The sequence below is a fragment of the Giraffa tippelskirchi genome, chromosome 9 (assembly GCF_054371585.1).
Source record: "Giraffa tippelskirchi isolate mGirTip1 chromosome 9, T2T-mGirTip1v1.2.pri, whole genome shotgun sequence".
Classification (NCBI taxonomy): domain Eukaryota; kingdom Metazoa; phylum Chordata; class Mammalia; order Artiodactyla; family Giraffidae; genus Giraffa; species Giraffa tippelskirchi.
In genome coordinates this window covers 163333215-163349936 of record NC_137283.1, presented here as the reverse complement: position 1 = coordinate 163349936, position 16722 = coordinate 163333215, and the positions used below count along the sequence as shown (strand labels likewise).

The following is a 16722-nucleotide window of genomic DNA, read 5'->3' as shown; positions in this document are numbered from 1 at the left end:
TAAAATTTAAATATAGATATTTTCAAAAAACTCCCTTTAAAGCAGCTTTCTCCAACAGCACACTGGTTAGTATTAGCATCAGGAGTAGCAGGTCTTTGTTGCTCTGTAAGAGGCAAATGATTTGTTCTAGTTCATTCTCTGGGGAGATGTTTCCAATCTGTGCTTCAAAAACATTGGAGGTTCAGTTCCACTGTCACTTATGCTATCTTCCTAGCACTAGGTTACAATGTGACCAATCTCTAGTGCCTTCGGCAGCCTTGGTATGTACATTAAATCATGTATCTCACTAGTTGCACATGTTTGGGCTGTGCTAACTTATGAAAATGAAGCAAATGATTATAGAAGAATTATTGTCTGTGTTTTCTTATTTCTAGTCAGTTGTAACTATGCTTGTATCAATATGGGAAGCATGTATAGTCATTAGTATTTCTGCTCTTCTAAGTACAGCAGCATTGTAAACTCTCAGGAATACTTTACTATCGTGAATTAGATGAGATTCTGTCACTGAAAGGAAATTATCCAAAACTTTAATAAGCCCATAATTAATTATTGAAATTCATTTAAATTTGAGCAAATTAGCATCATATTGTGTGTGATCACTTGTGTCTGATTCTCTGAGACCCTATGGACTGTAACCCACCAGGTTTCTCTGTCCATGGGAGTGGCTTGCCATTTCCTTCTCAAATTAGCATCTATGGTGGGGAAAATAAGAAAACTAAACACTAAGATTAAAATTGTGATTATCCTTTGAGAAATAAAACCTGTGAGTTCTTACATTTTTATTTAAAACAAAAACAAAAGTATTTACTTGCCTTAGGTAAAGGAAAGCTATTCATGGGGTCCTTCCGTGCGTGAAATAAAGTTCCTCCTTTAGAATCTATCTGATGAGACACCATCAGGTGCCCTTCCTATCAAGAGTTTGGTCCCCCCACCTTGTTAGAGGTTAAGCTACCCAAATAGAGTCCAAAGGAGGCCCCTGCCAGTCTATCTACCAAGACTGTGTGAAATGCATTCCTTCAACCTAACCTACAAACTCCCTGGGAATGAATGTCTAAAGTACATTATTTGACTTGTTAAAGATGCAATAGGCTTCCCTGGTGGTTCAGTGGTAAAGAATCCACCTGCAATGCAGGAGACGTGGGTTTGATCCCTGGGTCAGGACGATCCCCTTGAGTAGGAAATGGCAACCTACTCTAGTATTCTTGCCTGGATAATCCCATAGACAGAGGAGCCTGTCGGGCTACAGTCCACGGGGTCACAAAAATAGTCAGACACGACTTAGCGACTAAACAATAAAGATGCAAGACAACATAACATTGATACTAGTTATGTTTCTAACAACTCTGACTTGTCTTGGTTACCTAAAATTCAAGTAATATAGTTTCATATGTTGTTCACAGGAACATTTCATTGATAATCAACTTAAAGACTATCCATATTTCTCTCAAATTATAGCAATAGGTCTTTTTCTTTAGTAAAATGATTTACATATTAAAAGTAGTTGTTATACATGGATACATACATACATTTAATACATACATAATATAAGAAATGAATGGACATTTCCCAATGTGATGTAATTTTGGTAACTTTCCCACAAGAATGAAAGAAAATCATCAGAGGATACATAACTCTACCTAATGTAGTTCACATTTTAAGTAGCATCTCTTCAAAGGTTGTTTCCTTACAGATTCTGGCAGTACAAAGGAAATGCTCAGAGTCCCTTAGTGTTCTAACCTGAAGGAATGAGCATTTGAGACTTCTTAGTACTACTGCCAAGTTGATGTATTAATTAAAACTCTTTGGGGTACAGATGATAGAACTGGTAATACTGATTACCCATGGCTGTGTAACAAAAGACCCCACATCCTGGCACTTTAAAGGGGCACACACTTCCTGTCTCTGGGTTCCTGTGGGTGAGGAGTTGGGGTGCAGCTCTGCAGGGTCCTCTGGCTCTAGCCTTCTGCCACCTCTCCTGCCCTTCCTTCATGCCCCAGGCTGGCCGCCCCATTCCCTTCCATCCGTCAGAGCAAGTCACCCTTGAGGGGAGGGGGTGACACAGGTGTGACCCTCCCCCCACCCCCCACCCCCCAGGAGGCGGGAGCCACTGGAGTCACCATGGAAGCACTTGCCACACTGACTCTGGAAAGCATAAAAGCAGGAACGGTGAATGTGTTAAGGACACTTAGGGTCCCTCATGAAACGTGGGCTTGAAGACAGCACTGCCATCCCCGGGTGAACAGTCGGGGAAGCGTGGTCTCCTGTGACCGAGCACCCAAGACTCCGTGCACAGAAATGGCGCCCACCAATCATGACTGCTCATCTGCCCGATTTCCCCAGGGAGGCACTCCCAGCTGTGTGACACTTGGAGGAGGTCAGCCCACAGCCTCAGAGACAACTGTGACCTAAAGTTCAAATTTGCGCCTCAGACAGGAGGTGAAAGGTGGCATCTGAAAAGGAACCAAAGGCAGTCGCAAGCTGTAACCCGAGGCCTTCCAAGGCCAACCGGAAGCCGAAGGCTAAGTGCTTCCGGTCCAACCACTCTGTCCGCAATGGCCCATGGGTGGAGTGGACGTGAGGCCTCGCAAGGCCGCCCCCGACCCCTCGGAACTCCCCACACCGTCTCCGCCGGCCTTGTTTCCCCTCAACCGCAGTCTTCTGAATCCTTGAAAATTCCTCAGGACTCCAGTCATTTCTTGCTTGTCACTTGCCCATTTTGACCACTTCAATTTCAGGACTTAAATTCGGATAATTCCTCCTAATCATTCCAGTGCGCTCGTGGTCTCTACACGAACTGCAGCTCTCACCCTCCACTGCCTCAGTCAGCGTCTTTCCCTTCACTGAACGAAAGCCTGTTTCCGCCGCTTCCAACTCTGCACAGTGCCCACACGCCTCCCGCCCACCCGGGCCTTCCTTCTGTCAAGTCGACTCGCTCTTCAGATGGCTCCCGCAGAAGCCTGTCAGTCAGGGAGGACCAGCAAGCCAGATCCCAGCAACACCACGTCTCACATACTCCCCCTAAACACCATCCAGAAAACTTCAGGAAATGTGAGTAGCTGGTGAATGCTAAGGAAAGAGTAAGTCTCAGGGTTTGAGCTGGAAATGTGAGGCATTTCTGAATCAACAGGTGGTGTTTCTCTTTGCCCATTTAGAGTCAGAGAAGGCAAATACTAAAAACCAGAAATTTGAAGGGGAAATGTTTCTCATACACCAATAAAAGTGTAAAGAAACTAGATTTGAGAGGGGGTCAGAATTAGTTTGTAAGTGTGCCAGTAGGAAAGTGAGTAAAAATGTGCCTTCAACTGGAAATATTTGAGGTCCGTTTAATATTTTAGGAGCTTTTAGTTGCCTATTTTGGATTTATTGTTTCTTAATGACTATAATTTAATAATCTCTTCACTGGAAGAAATAGCCCATGGATGATGATGATGGTGATACGGTTGATAAAGATTATGGTGATGAGGATCATGGTACGTGGTGGTGAGGTGATAATGATGAGATGATGGTGGTGGTGGTGGTGGTGCTGATAGTGGTGATGAGGGTGGTGGTGTTTGATGATGGTGACAATGATAGCTGTGTCTTAACTGAGCACTTTGTATGTGCCAAATTTAGTTCTCATGTGTATTACCTCTAATGTGCATTAACTCACTTGATTCTCATAGCAGCTTTACCTGATGGGTACTATTATTATCCTCACTTTACCTGTGAGGAAACCGGGGCAGAGGGGGGCTAGTAACTTGGTCAAAGTACACAGTGGTAATGGCATACATTAGAAGTCCTAACCTGCAGTCTTTGCATTGAGCTACACTCTGTTGCCGGCTCTAGTGGTAAAGAACCTGCCCGCCAATGTGAGAGATGTATGAGAGAGATGCTGGTTCGGTCCCTGGATGGAGAAGATCCCCTGGAGTAGGAAATACAAACCCACTCCAGTATTCTTGCCTGGAGAATCCCATGAACAGAGAAACCTGGTGGGCTATAGTCTGTGGGGTCACAAAGAGGCAGACACGACTGAGCAACTAAGCACACACACACTTCTACCTCTCTAGCTGGTCCCTTAGGATAATGTAATTCTATTTCCCAATCATGGTGCCTCTTCACAGGTGGGTCAAACTACACACACACACACACACACACACACACACACACACACACACACACACACCCCTTTCTCAAAAGTGAAGTGGGCACTCGGGTTTCAACACTGGGCTTCTTGAACCTCTGGGCACTGTGTCACTCCTCCACATCTGTTTTCTGCTGTGAGATTTGCTGCTTGCCAGATAACCGCCCCTCATCTCTGCCTCAACCACTACTGTTGGTAGCAGTTACTGTGAACAGTTTGCTTCTACAACCCACATATTTAACTATTTCCTTTGGCACAGACAAGAAAACATAAGTATTTCTATCATGTCCTTGACTTTGAAACAACAGTAGTGGTGTTAGCGGAACCAGAGACTCTGAAGTTCATTGGAAGAAAAATATTTGAAAGGGGAGAAAAAAATACAACCCTTACAGTTCCAGCAGGGAGAGAGTACACATTCATGCTATGATGTTGGAAACCACATAACAAAGTAGGAATACAGACCCCAAACCACTTTCCTCAAGTCTTAGGTAGTTTAGCGCTTAATGTTTTCCAATGGTTTGTGTATCCATTTTCAGGGCAAGAGCCATCTCAACACTTCTATGTTCTAAGTACCTAACCAGTATAAATAATAAAAGTAGAATTGACAATTAAATGCTAGTGGACCTTTTTGGAGCAAAAGGTTCATATTTAAGAAGGAGGGCCTAGAGTATTTTCTGGGGGTCTCTGGCATTTCTTTTGCTCATTTTCTATTGGGTTTTTTATGTTTTCCATAACAGATTTGTGGTTTTTTAATGTTCTGGATATTTGTTCTTTCCTATTTATATTTATATTCATAAGTATCTTCTTGCTGTTGTGAGTTGTTTCATTTTAATTATTTATTGTTTGTTTTGATGAACAGAACTTTTTAACTTTAAAGTTCTCACTTCTGTAGCCATTACTTTTATGATTTGTTCTTACAGATCCTAAAGGTATACTCTCTTCTAAGAATTTTAAAGCTGTCTTTTTATGTTAAGGGCTTTTCCCTATCTGAACTGATTTTTGTATGTGGCGTAAGTCAGGGGGGCTAATTTTATTCATTGTGAAAGTCAGTGGTACACGCACTTACAAGGACTTTCATGTGGTATTTCTGATATTAAAGGAAATGGCAGGAAAGGACATACGGAAAAATTGTAAACCAGCCCCTCCTATGAATACATAAGCAATAATTCTTTAAAGAATAGCATATTGGACTGACTGAATTTTTTAAAAAACTAAGACCAAGTTGCATGGACATTTGTACATTGTTCAGTTGACAAATGTTGATGTAATCTACCATATCCTCTAGTGAAGGAGAAAAACCCAGTGATCATCATAATGGATGTGAGAAAGTATTCAGTAAATTTTATTTACTGTTTATTTTTTAAAAAACTTTGAAAAGTCTAATTTTTAACAACCACTTCAAGCAGTCGTGATCATACCTTAGTTCTCATGCATTGTTATTTTCAACATATTAACTATTTTAAATACTGTCCTGAAATCAAGTTAAATGATCAGAAACTTGGCTTTCTGGCCCCCATGTGACTTTGTCTCCTTTATGGATTGCACTCTTGAGTTGTGTGATTGCTTTGCTTTGAGAGGATGCTTATTATCCTGTGTGCTTTAGGGATGTTACTGAGTGTAAGTATGAGTTTTGAACACAACTGTCCAGGCCTATCCATTTTCTTCTAGCAAATGGTCTTTTTTCAATCATGTGCACACTGTGAGCTTACATTTTCCTCATGACTTCACTTGCCTGGGAGCTCAAACATATTTTGATGCTATAGCCACTTTCTTTGAAAGTAAAGCAGAGCAGATAATTGGATGCTGTGGCCCCAGCTTTAATTTAACGTTGTTGAATTTACTTCCTAAGGTCTCAGTTTCTTCTCTATTCATTTATCGTGGCCTCTTTTACTGGGTCTGTTTTAAAACTCATGTTTATAAAACAGCATTTAGAGAATAAATCTGAGCTGAGTCACCTAACTAGTATACTCACCCTGTTCTTGTCCTTCTCTCAACCAGACATTTAATGTCTATTATTTCTTTTTTTGTTTCCCTGGTGGCTCAGTCAGTTAAGAATCTGCCTGCAATGGGGGAGACCTGGGTTTGATCCCTGGATTGGGAAGATCCCCTGGAGATTCCTTTTGTGCTTATGATTTTCTGCCTTGATTTTCAATGTTTTCTGGCCTTCTAAACAAAGTGAAAAATACTTGAGTGCAAGGATCAATTCTAATATGTCTTTCTTACCCCTTGGAGCTGAGAGGCACGTGCCAGTCACTAAGTTAGAAGCACTGTATGAGTGCATGCCCCTAATCTTGTGCTGGACTGTGTTGAAATAGTTGCAAAGAAATTTTCATGTAATAAACAATAACCTCAAAGTCGTAAAAATGTTTATAAAGAACTAGAAAAAGGTAAAGATCAATGTTGTTTTAATCAATAAGCCAAGCCTGGATTTTAACATTATTTGACTGAATTCTGTATTGTGAATTAAATGCATTTATGGGGAAGTAGTGATTTACAGGGCTTCCCTGGTGGCTCAGACAGTAAAGCATCTGCCTGCAATGCTGGAGACCCAGGTTTGATCCCTGGATGGGAAGGAGCCCCTGGAGAAGGAAATGGCAACCCACTCCAGTACTCTTGCCTGGGAAATCCCATGGACAGAGGAGTCTGGTAGGCTACAGTCCATGGGGTCACAGAGAGCCGGATATGACTTTACAGGCTGGCACATTAGTGGTTTACTGGGAATGAAGTAAGTTTTCTAATCATATCTGTATCAGGCATTTATTAAGTCAAGAAAACTATAAAAATATTCTTAGTTTTGAAAGGATATGAATTAGCCTTTCAAAACTGACAGTTTTCTACTAAAGGAAGCATTTTAAGGAATTACAAATTAAAAGTGCAAAGACCTGAATTTTGTACAGTGAAAATCAATACAACTAAAGTACAACTAGAAGTGAAAAAATAATTGTGGAAAAACATCTGTGATAAATATGATGGTCAAGGGTCAATATATACAGCACATTATACAAGTAATTAAAAATAAAGAATGTGTGTAAAGAAAATTCAAAGACACTTTACGTAAAGAAACCATAACATGAACTTTCCCACAACTCTAAGTGTCTAATGTCAAGAGATTATTCCTACTGAGCTCATCATTTAGAAAAAATCATTAAATTGGCTTGTGTCTAGATAAAAGATAATTAAAATACCAATGAACTACTATTTGCATCCTGTTAAACTAGCAAAAGCTATTCTAAAAATGAAATTGAATGCAGAAGAGGTTTCAAGGGAATAGTTATCCTGAAAAATTCCCAATAATATTATAAATCAGGATGCTGCTACTGCTAAGTCGCTTCAGTCGTGTCCGACTCTGTGCGACCCCATAGACGGCAACCCATCAGGCTCCGCCGTCCCTGGGATTCTCCAGGCAAGAGTACTAGAGTGGGGTGCCATTGCCTTCTCCGAAATCAGGATACTTTTAAATAAAAACGTTTGTACCCTTTAGGTCAGAAATCTCACTACTAGAAACTTACCAAAAATAAGTGACTCAAAGTACTAAAAAGAGAATACTGGTCCACAATACCTTGTGCAAACTCTGGGCAGAATGTGCTTCAGAATTCAGGCTTTTTTTTTTTTTTTTTGAAAAAGATGTTATATGCATCTGCTATATGTCATGTAACACCCCAAGGATATGAAGTGACATCTTACCCTGAAATACATTGATATCTCTCTGTGGCGCATGTCAGCAAGATAATGACTCACAATGAATTTTGAGTATACACTTAAGGGGAAAAAAATAAATTTTGCTTTCAAGCTTGTAAAAAAAACATGAGGTTTGTGCTTTTTTATTTCATAAATATGTGTAAGACATATCAAAAAGATATTAGTAATATCAGTACTCTTTCTGACACAAATAACATAAACTATGAAACCATTTAAAGTGAGATATCATGGAAAAATTTATAGAGTAACTTGGTGAAATACTAAGAAGACTAAAATTAAAATTAAGGAAACATGTACCAATATGCAAAACTGTTTTTAAAATGTTTAAAAATTGGCTCAGTCTTTACTATGAGATCTTTAATTATAGTTGATGTGAAAATGCAAGCTTGCCTGCCTCATCTGTTCCAATGAGTTTGCTCTATAAGAATTGGATGAATTTGGGATGCTTTTTTCTGTAGACATTACTATTTATAAACATGGATTATGTCAGAAATTTGCAAAGAATCTGGAGTCTTATATTATTTCTGCCATTTTCCTGAGAGACTGTAAAACCATTTTTTGAAAATACCAGTTTCAAATAGATTACCCTGAACTCTCCGTGTTACCGTATAGACAATATTGCATGCAAGCATGCTAAATCACTTCAGTCGTGTCCAACTCTTTGTCACCTTATGGACTGTAACCCGCCAGGCTCCTCTGTCCATGGGATTCTCCAGGCAAGAATGCTGGAGTGGGTTGCCATATCTTCCTCCAGGGGATATTCCCAACCCAGTGATGGAACCTGCATCTCTTCAGTCTCCTGTCTTGGCAGGCACATTCTTTACCACTAGCGCCACCTGGCAGTATTCAGTTCACTTTAGTCACTCAGGCATGTCCCACTCTTTGCCACCCCATGGACTGCAGCACACCAGCCTCCCTGTCCATCACCAACTCCCGGAGCTTGCTCAAACTCATGTCCATCGAGTCAATGATACCATCCAACCATCTCATCCTCTGTCGTCCCCTTCTCCTCCTGCCTTCAGTCTTTCCCAGCATCAGGGTCTTTTCCAATGAGTCAGTTCTTCACATCAGGTGGCCAAAGTATTAGAGTTTCAGCTTCAACATCAGTCCTTCCAATGACTATGCAGGACTGATTTCCTTTAGGATGGACTTGTTGGATCTCCTTGCTGTCCAGGGGACTCTCAAGAGTCTTCTCCAACACCACAGTTCAAAAGCATCAATTCTTCAGTGCTCAGCTTTCTTTATGGTCCAACTCTCACATTCATACATGACTACTGGAAAAACCATAGCTTTAACTAGACAGACCTTTGTCGGTAAAGAAATGTCTCTGCCTTTTAGTACGCTGTCTAGCTTGGTCATAGCTTTTCTTTCAAGGAGCACTGTCTTTTAATTTCATCGCTGCAGTCACCATCTGTAGTGATTTTGGAGCCCAAGAAAAGAAAGTCTGTCACTGTTTCCATTGTTTCCCCATCTATTTGCCATGAAGTGATGGAACCAGATGCCATGATCTTAGTTTTTTGAATGTTGAGTTTTAAGCCAGCTTTTTCACTCTCCCCATTCACCTTCATCAAGAGGCTCTTCAGTTCCTCTTTGCTTTCTACCATAAAAGTAGTGTCATCCTCATATCTGAGGTTATTGATATTTCTCCCAGCAATCTTGATTCCAGCAATGCTTCATCCAGCCTGACGTTTCACATGATGTACCCTGCATATTATTATTTACCCTGATTATATTATATTACCCTGATTATATTCATTGCAGCCAAAGATGGAGAAGCTCTATACAGTCAGCAAAAACAAGACCAGGAGCAGACTGTGGCTCAGATCATGAACTGCTTATTGCCAAATTCAGACTTAAATTGAAGAAAGTAGGGAAAACCACTAGTCCATTCAGGTATGACCTAGATCAAATCCCTTATGAGTATACAGTAGAAGTGACAAATAGATTTAAGGGACTAGATCTGATAGGCAGAGTGCCTGATGAACTATGGACAGAAGTTCGTGACATTGTACAGGAGACAGGGATCAAGAAAATCCCCATGGAAGAGAAATGCAAAAAAGCAAAATGGCTGTCTGAGGAGGCCTTACAGATAGCTGGGAAGAGAAGAGAAGCAAAAAGCAAAGGAGAAAAGGAAAGATATTCCCATCTGAATGCAGAGTTCCAAAGAATAGCAAGGAGAGATAAGAAAGCCTTCCTCAGCGATCAGTGCAAAGAAATAGAGGAAAACAACAGATTGGGAAAGACTAGAGATCTCTTCAAGAAAATTAGAGATACCAAAGGAACATTTCATGCAAAGATAGGCTCGATAGGACAGAAATGGTATGGACCTAACAGAAGCAAAAGATATTAAGAAGAGGTGGCAAGAATACACAGAAGAACAGTACAAAAAAGATCTTCACGACCCAGATAATCAACGATGGTGTGATCACTCACCTAGAGCCAGACATCCTGGAATGTGAAGTCAAGTGGGCCTTAGAAAGCATCACTACGAACAAAGCTAGTGGAGGTGATGGAATTCCAGTTGAGCTATTTCAAATCCTCAAAGGTGATGCTGTGAAAGTGCTGCACTCGATATGCCAGCAAATTTGGAAAACTCAGCAGTGGCCACAGGACTGGAAAAGGTCAGTTTTCATTCCAATCCCAAAGAAAGGCAATGCCAAAGAATGCTCAAACTACCACACAATTGCACTCATCTCACATGCTAGTAAAGTAATGCTCAAAATTCTCCAAGCCAGGCTTCAGCAATACGTGAACCGTGAACTTCCAGATGTTCAAGCTGGTTTTAGAAAAGGCAGAGGAACCAGAGATCAAATTGCCAATATCCGCTGGATCATTGAAAAAGCAAGAGAGTTCCAGAAAAACATCTATTTCTGCTTTATTGACTATGCCAAAGCCTTTGACTGTGTGGATCACAATAAACTGTGGACAATTCTGAAAGAGATGGGAATACCAGACCATCTGACCTGTCTCTTGAGAAACCTGTATACAGGTCAGGAAACAACAGTTAGAACTGGACATGGAACAACAGACTGGTTCCAAATAGGAAAAGGAGTCCGTCAAGGCTGTATATTGTCATCCTGCTTACTTAACTTATATGCAGAGTACATCATGAGAAACGCTGGGCTGAAAGAAACACAAGCTGGAATCAAGATTGCTGGGAGAAATATCAATAACCTCAGATATGCGGATGACACCACCCTTATGGCAGAAAGTGAAGAAGAACTAAAGAGCCTGTTGATGAAAGTGAAAGAGGAGAGTGAAAAAGTTGGCTTAAAGCTCAGCGTTCAGAAAACTAAGATCATGGCATCTGGTCCCATCACTCCATGGGAAATAGATGGGGAAACAGTGGAAACAGTGTCTGACTTTATTTTTTTGGGCTCCAGAATCACTGCTGATGGTGACTGCAGCCATGAAATTAAAAGACGCTTACTCCTTGGAAGGAAGGTTATAGCCAACCTAGATAGCATATTTAAAAGCAGATACATTACTTTGCCAACAAAAGTCCGACTAGTCAAGGCTATGGTTTTTCCAGTGGTCATGTATGGATGTGAGAGTTGGACGGTGAAGAAAGCTGAGCACCGCAGAATTGATGCTTTTGAAGTGTGGTGTTGGAGAAGACTCTTGAGAGTCCCTTGGACTGCAAGGAGATCCAATCAATCCATCCTAAAAGAGATCAATCCTGGGTGTTCATTGGAAGGACTGATGTTGAAGCTGAAAGTCCAATTCTTTGGCCACCTGATGTGAAGAGCTGACTCATTGGAAAAGACCCTAATGCTGGGAAGGATTGGGGGCAGGAGGAGAAGGGGACGACAGCGGATGAGATGGTTGGATGGCATCACCGACTCGATGGATGTGGGTTTGGGTAGACTCTGGGAGTTTGTGATGGACAGAGAGGCCTGGCGTGCTGCAATTCACGGGGTCGCAAAGAGTCAGACATGACTGAGCGACTGAACTGAATTGAACCCTGCATATAAGTTAAATAAGCCAAGTGACAATATACAGCCTTGATGTACTCCTTTCCCAGTTTGAAACCAATCCATTGTTCCATGTCTGATTCTAACTATTGCTTTTTGACATAGATACAGATTTCTAAGAAAATTCTCCCCATCTATTGAAGAAATTTCCACAGTTTGTTGTGATCCACATAGTCAAAGGTTTTGGCATAGTCAATAAAGCAGAAGTAGATGTTTTTCTGGAGCTCTCTTGCTAGTTCTATGATCCATCGGATGTTGGCAGTTTGATCTCTGGTTCCTCTGCCTTTTCTAAATACAGCTTGAACCTCTGGAAGTTCTCAGTTCACATACTGTTGAAGCCTAGCTTGGAGAACTTTGAGCATTACTTTGCTAGTGTGTCAGATGAGTGCAATTGTGTGGTAGTTTGAACACTCTTTGTTATTGCCTTTCTCTGGGATTGGAACGAAAACTGACCTTTTCCAGTCCTGTGGACGCTGCTGAGTTAGGGAACCTGGAGGTATAGGGAAGTGATAAATCACCATCCGAAATTCACAGTCAACTCTTTGGTTGCATATGTTCATCCCCATTTACTTGTCTGTGCATAAACGTAGGTAATACTGCCTCTGCAGTTTGTCCATGTCCTAGATGGAATGTTCATTAGAATAAAAATAAAGTTGGCCTAATCACATGGAACCTCTATTTTCTCATCTATAAATGAAGATAATGAGTAATGTTCTTGTTGAAGATAAACTAGGGAGTCAGAGCATCTCCACTGAATCCCAGCTTTTCACTTAGCTCTGCGATTGATGCTAGTTTAGTAAGTGGCTTATGCTGTGTTGTTTATTGTGTTAAATCAATATGATAACCTGGAGAGCCTGTGACGGTGTCTACACTACCTGCAAGAGTGCATTGCTCCCATTGATGAGATCAGAAACTGAGGCTCATGCACACAGACTGATGTGATAAGTTAGATCTCTTCAGCTCTCCCCACTCGACACTGCAGGCAGAGGGTTGATGTGGGGACAGCCTCAAGTGAAAATCAAAGACGAGCAGGAGAGGTGCTTTCAGAACAGTCCTCAAAGTAGAACTTGAGAAATGTAATCTGGTTAGTAGTGTGGGACCAATGCCAGTTTCTTTAAGAAGGTGTGAAGTGTTAGCAGTAGAGCAAACAGGTACACGGGAACCCTGGCCCCCTATTTCTGTAGTCCTGTGCAACTAAAAAGACTGCACAATAGAAGCATTGTAAAAAGTGACCTATCCGGGAACATTAATAAAACAGGTCCGCTAGAATATCATGGACTTATTCCTAGCGCCCAGGGTGGAAATGAGTACTCTGTCGGTGCACAGTTACTAGTAAGGGAATGAATGGTTCACTCACCTCAGTAATAATGAATGACAGCTAAGACACAGGCTCATCACTGGGTTCCAGAATAGCTCACTAGGAACTGTTTTCCTCTATAAAAAAGATAAGGTGACATCAGAGCAGGCACTACTTGAACACCTCTTGGCAAGTGTTGGACACTCAGGGTACGTTATCTGATTTATTCTCAGTTCATCCCAACAGGCAGTACTGAGTTTCCGTTTTCTGTCCGTGAACTAGGATGGTAAGCCTACACTTCCACCGTGCTTCATGGTATGTGTGTTGGGAGCTGGGATGGCACAGAGAAGGGAGACAAGCGGTGCTGGAAGCAAGATGTGTAGGAGCCAGTTGTCCACACAGGGGGCCCTGTTCAGGGAACAGTCTTGCTGAACTGATTGCCGGCCAGTGGCCAGAGATCTAAGTCTAATCTGCGGTGGTCATCATTGTGAGATACACGCTGATCCATTTGCTCGTAAGCTTATCCTAAAATACATAGTCAGAAGCTAGAGGCCAAGTGCAGTGGTCTTGTGCCTGTGTGAGGACCGCTTGATTTAGCCCAATGGACATAGTTAGTTCTGGAGTCAGATGTGTTGGGTTTGGGTCAAGGTGCATCTCTCATGGGCAGGTTGCTTCATTTTGTACTTCATTATTTTCCAGTGAAAGGGGGTTACTACCAGTGCCCCCTTTGAGTGATTGCCATCGTAATGATTAAGAGAATTTGGAGATGGAAAGGACTGGAATGAAGTCCTTAGGCATCAATAGGTGCCCCTTGCCGTGATGATTATCCTGATCTACACCAAACACATGAGGCTTTGTTTAAACCCCATTGCTCTTTCATACCTCGCTGCCAACACTTCATCGCAATATGCATTTTACAGTCTCAATATGTCATCTTTGCAAATGAAGTATCAGAAAAATGGAAATAAAATCTCCAGGAAAAACCTTTTTGCCTATAATTTGTGGTCTTGTAAATTTAGAAGTCATAGTCTGCAGATTTTTTAAAATAGTAAATCATAAAAGATATAAATAGGTCTTCCTGTGTCCCCATAATCAATCCCACTTCCTTCCTGCCCGCACCATAAGAATCCACTCACCTAAATTTAGCAGCTTTTGTTCACATGCACATTTTAAAATTTCTACTGTATGTATATATATTTTTCTGTACAATACATAGCATTGTTGTGCTTACTTTTAAATGTTATAAGATGATATCCTTTTTTTTAAAAAAATTATTGTTCATGAAGTAAAGTTGCTAGGTAGTAAGGTACACCTATACTCAACTTTACTACTGTCAAATCCCTCTTGAATTGTGTTACCATCAAACTTCCATTAACAGTTTTGGATGATGTAGATCTTTGTCAACAACATTTTAGTTGTTACCCGTCTAGTAAATTCCTGGAAAAGGGCACGAGAACCCACTCCAGTATTCTTTCCTGGAGAATTCCATGGACAGAGGAGCCTGGCAGACTCTCCAGTCCATGGGGTCACCAAAAGTCGGACACAACTGAGTGACTAACAGTACATCTAGTAAATGTAGAGTGGTTTTGTTTTAACCACCAGCACCAATAATAATACCAATGACAACAATGAAACTGGAGGAATGATTACATTTCAGTGATTCTTTCTGAAAAGTACCCATATCTGTGCCTTCTTCGATTTGCTCATGCTTTTGCTACTGTTACTCTGGTGACCACTTTTTTCTGAGTGCAGTTTCCATCTCCTGAGAAACATTCTGAGCTAGGAGTCAAAAACTCTCTTAGTCCTTGAGTTCCTATAATATTCTTTATTTTTTCCATACTCTTGAATAATAGATTGAGTAAAAAAAATTCTGTTAACCGTTATTTTTCCTCAACACTTTGAAGATACTATAAATATTTTCTGATCAGTGAAGAAGTTCCCGTAGGCCCATTTTGTTCCTTCTCAGATCAAATGTCTTCCTTCTCTGGTTATTTAACTTTTTTCTTTTGTCCTTTGGAGTTTTGTAATTTCACTTAAAGTCTGTGATTGTTAATTTCATTATTATGTGTTGACTCGACTGGACCATTTGGTCAAAGATTATTCCCGGTGTTTCTGAGAGGGTAATTTTGGATGGGATTCGCCTGTAAATTGGCAGACTGAGTAAGTCAGATTGCCCTTCATGGGCTTCCCTGGTGGCTCAGCTGGTAAAGAATCCACCTGCAGTGTGGGAGACCTGGGTTCGATCCCTGGGTTGGGAAGATCCCTTGGAGAAGGGAAAGGCTACCCACTCCAGTATTCTGGCCTGGGGAATTCCATGGACTGTGTAGTCCATGGGGTTGCAAAGAGTCAGAAACGACTGATTTTCACTTTTAGGGTGTGGCTCCTAAGAGAATCCTGCCTGGGGCCTTGGGCTGTAGTGTCAGCTCCTCCTGTGTCTACAGCAGCCTCCAGCCCTCACCCCCAAACTGGGACAGATGACAATTACATGAGGCAATTCCTTAAAAGAATCCTCTTTATATATATTATTGATTCTGTTTCTCTGGAGCCCCCTGACGAATGCAGAATTAAGTACCAAGTGTGTGGATATTTATCCTGCCGGGAACTGTTGTGCTCCTCCAGTGTGAGAGGTCTTGACATTCAGCAGTCCTGAGAAGTCTCTGCCGTTGCCTCTGTCTTGGCCATGCTCCTCATCTCCTCCTCGGGTGCTCAGACTGGGAACATGCGGGCAGCCCGTCTGTGCGCCTTGTCTCGTAACAGTTCCTTTCGCATGTCCTAACTCTTCAGTCCGGTTGTGTTCTAGGTAATCTTCCGTTCCACCTTCTGGTTCACCAGTTCTCTCTCATTTACGTCATTCAGTGTGCTGCTTATTTCTTTTCCTATTTTCAGTGCCTACATGTCCATTTCCAGAAGCTATTATTTGGTTCTTTTTCAAATCCGCCTGCCTCTTTCTTCATAGCATTTTTGCTTTGTGGTTCTCAGTCCTTTCCTATCTAAGAATTTCAAGTACACCTGTCATTTTCTCTCTTGTCCTAGTTTGTGAAGTGGGGGGAATGCTAGTCTTTGGTTTGCTGTATGTACAAAGCCTCTGTGTGTATTTGCCTCCCGTGCTGTCATTTCTCACGTTGGTACCTTTTCACCGGGAAGCATGTGTGGCTTAGGTGGTGGCCACATTCCTCCAGATGGGTATTATTTTACTTTTGGCAGGTGGCCCAGGAGCAAAACCTCCCTGTGAACCATCCTTAGGCTTTTTTTGCCCCAGGGGGTGGGTTCCCACACCACACAGACACAGTGTAAGTTAGATTCTAAATCCATGCAGTCATCACGTTTTACTCCTCAGAGATCTTTCTTTCACCGAGAGACCAGGGAAGCATGTGCTGCCTGCAGTCTCTCTTTCCGGTGAATAGATCCTTCTAGCTTCCTTTTCCGTGGGGACGCAGCTCCTGCAGAGTCCCAGGTCTAAGCTGATGTCTCAGCTTCATTTCCCCAACTTTCATGGACCCAAAGCCTCATGCCATATCCACGAATAAGAGGTGAACATTGCCTGGGCACCTGGGTGTTGCATTGGGTCCTACAGGTAACCCATGACTATAGGTGCTGTTTTTGGCAAAAAAGCATTGTTTCTTTCCCCTCCT

General features: G+C 41.7%; 1 protein-coding gene across 2 annotated transcripts in view; it reads left to right on the top strand.

Annotated features, from left to right (window-relative positions):
• The first annotated feature begins 2545 nt into the window (after positions 1-2545).
• The window catches only part of PDE10A (phosphodiesterase 10A), a 344897-nt gene continuing 330720 nt past the window's right edge, over positions 2546-16722 (top strand). For both annotated transcript variants that reach the window (XM_081529694.1, XM_081529715.1), the window contains exon 1: positions 2546-3048. The gene's annotated coding sequence lies outside the window, so the exon portion shown is untranslated. The remainder of the gene's footprint in view (positions 3049-16722) is intronic.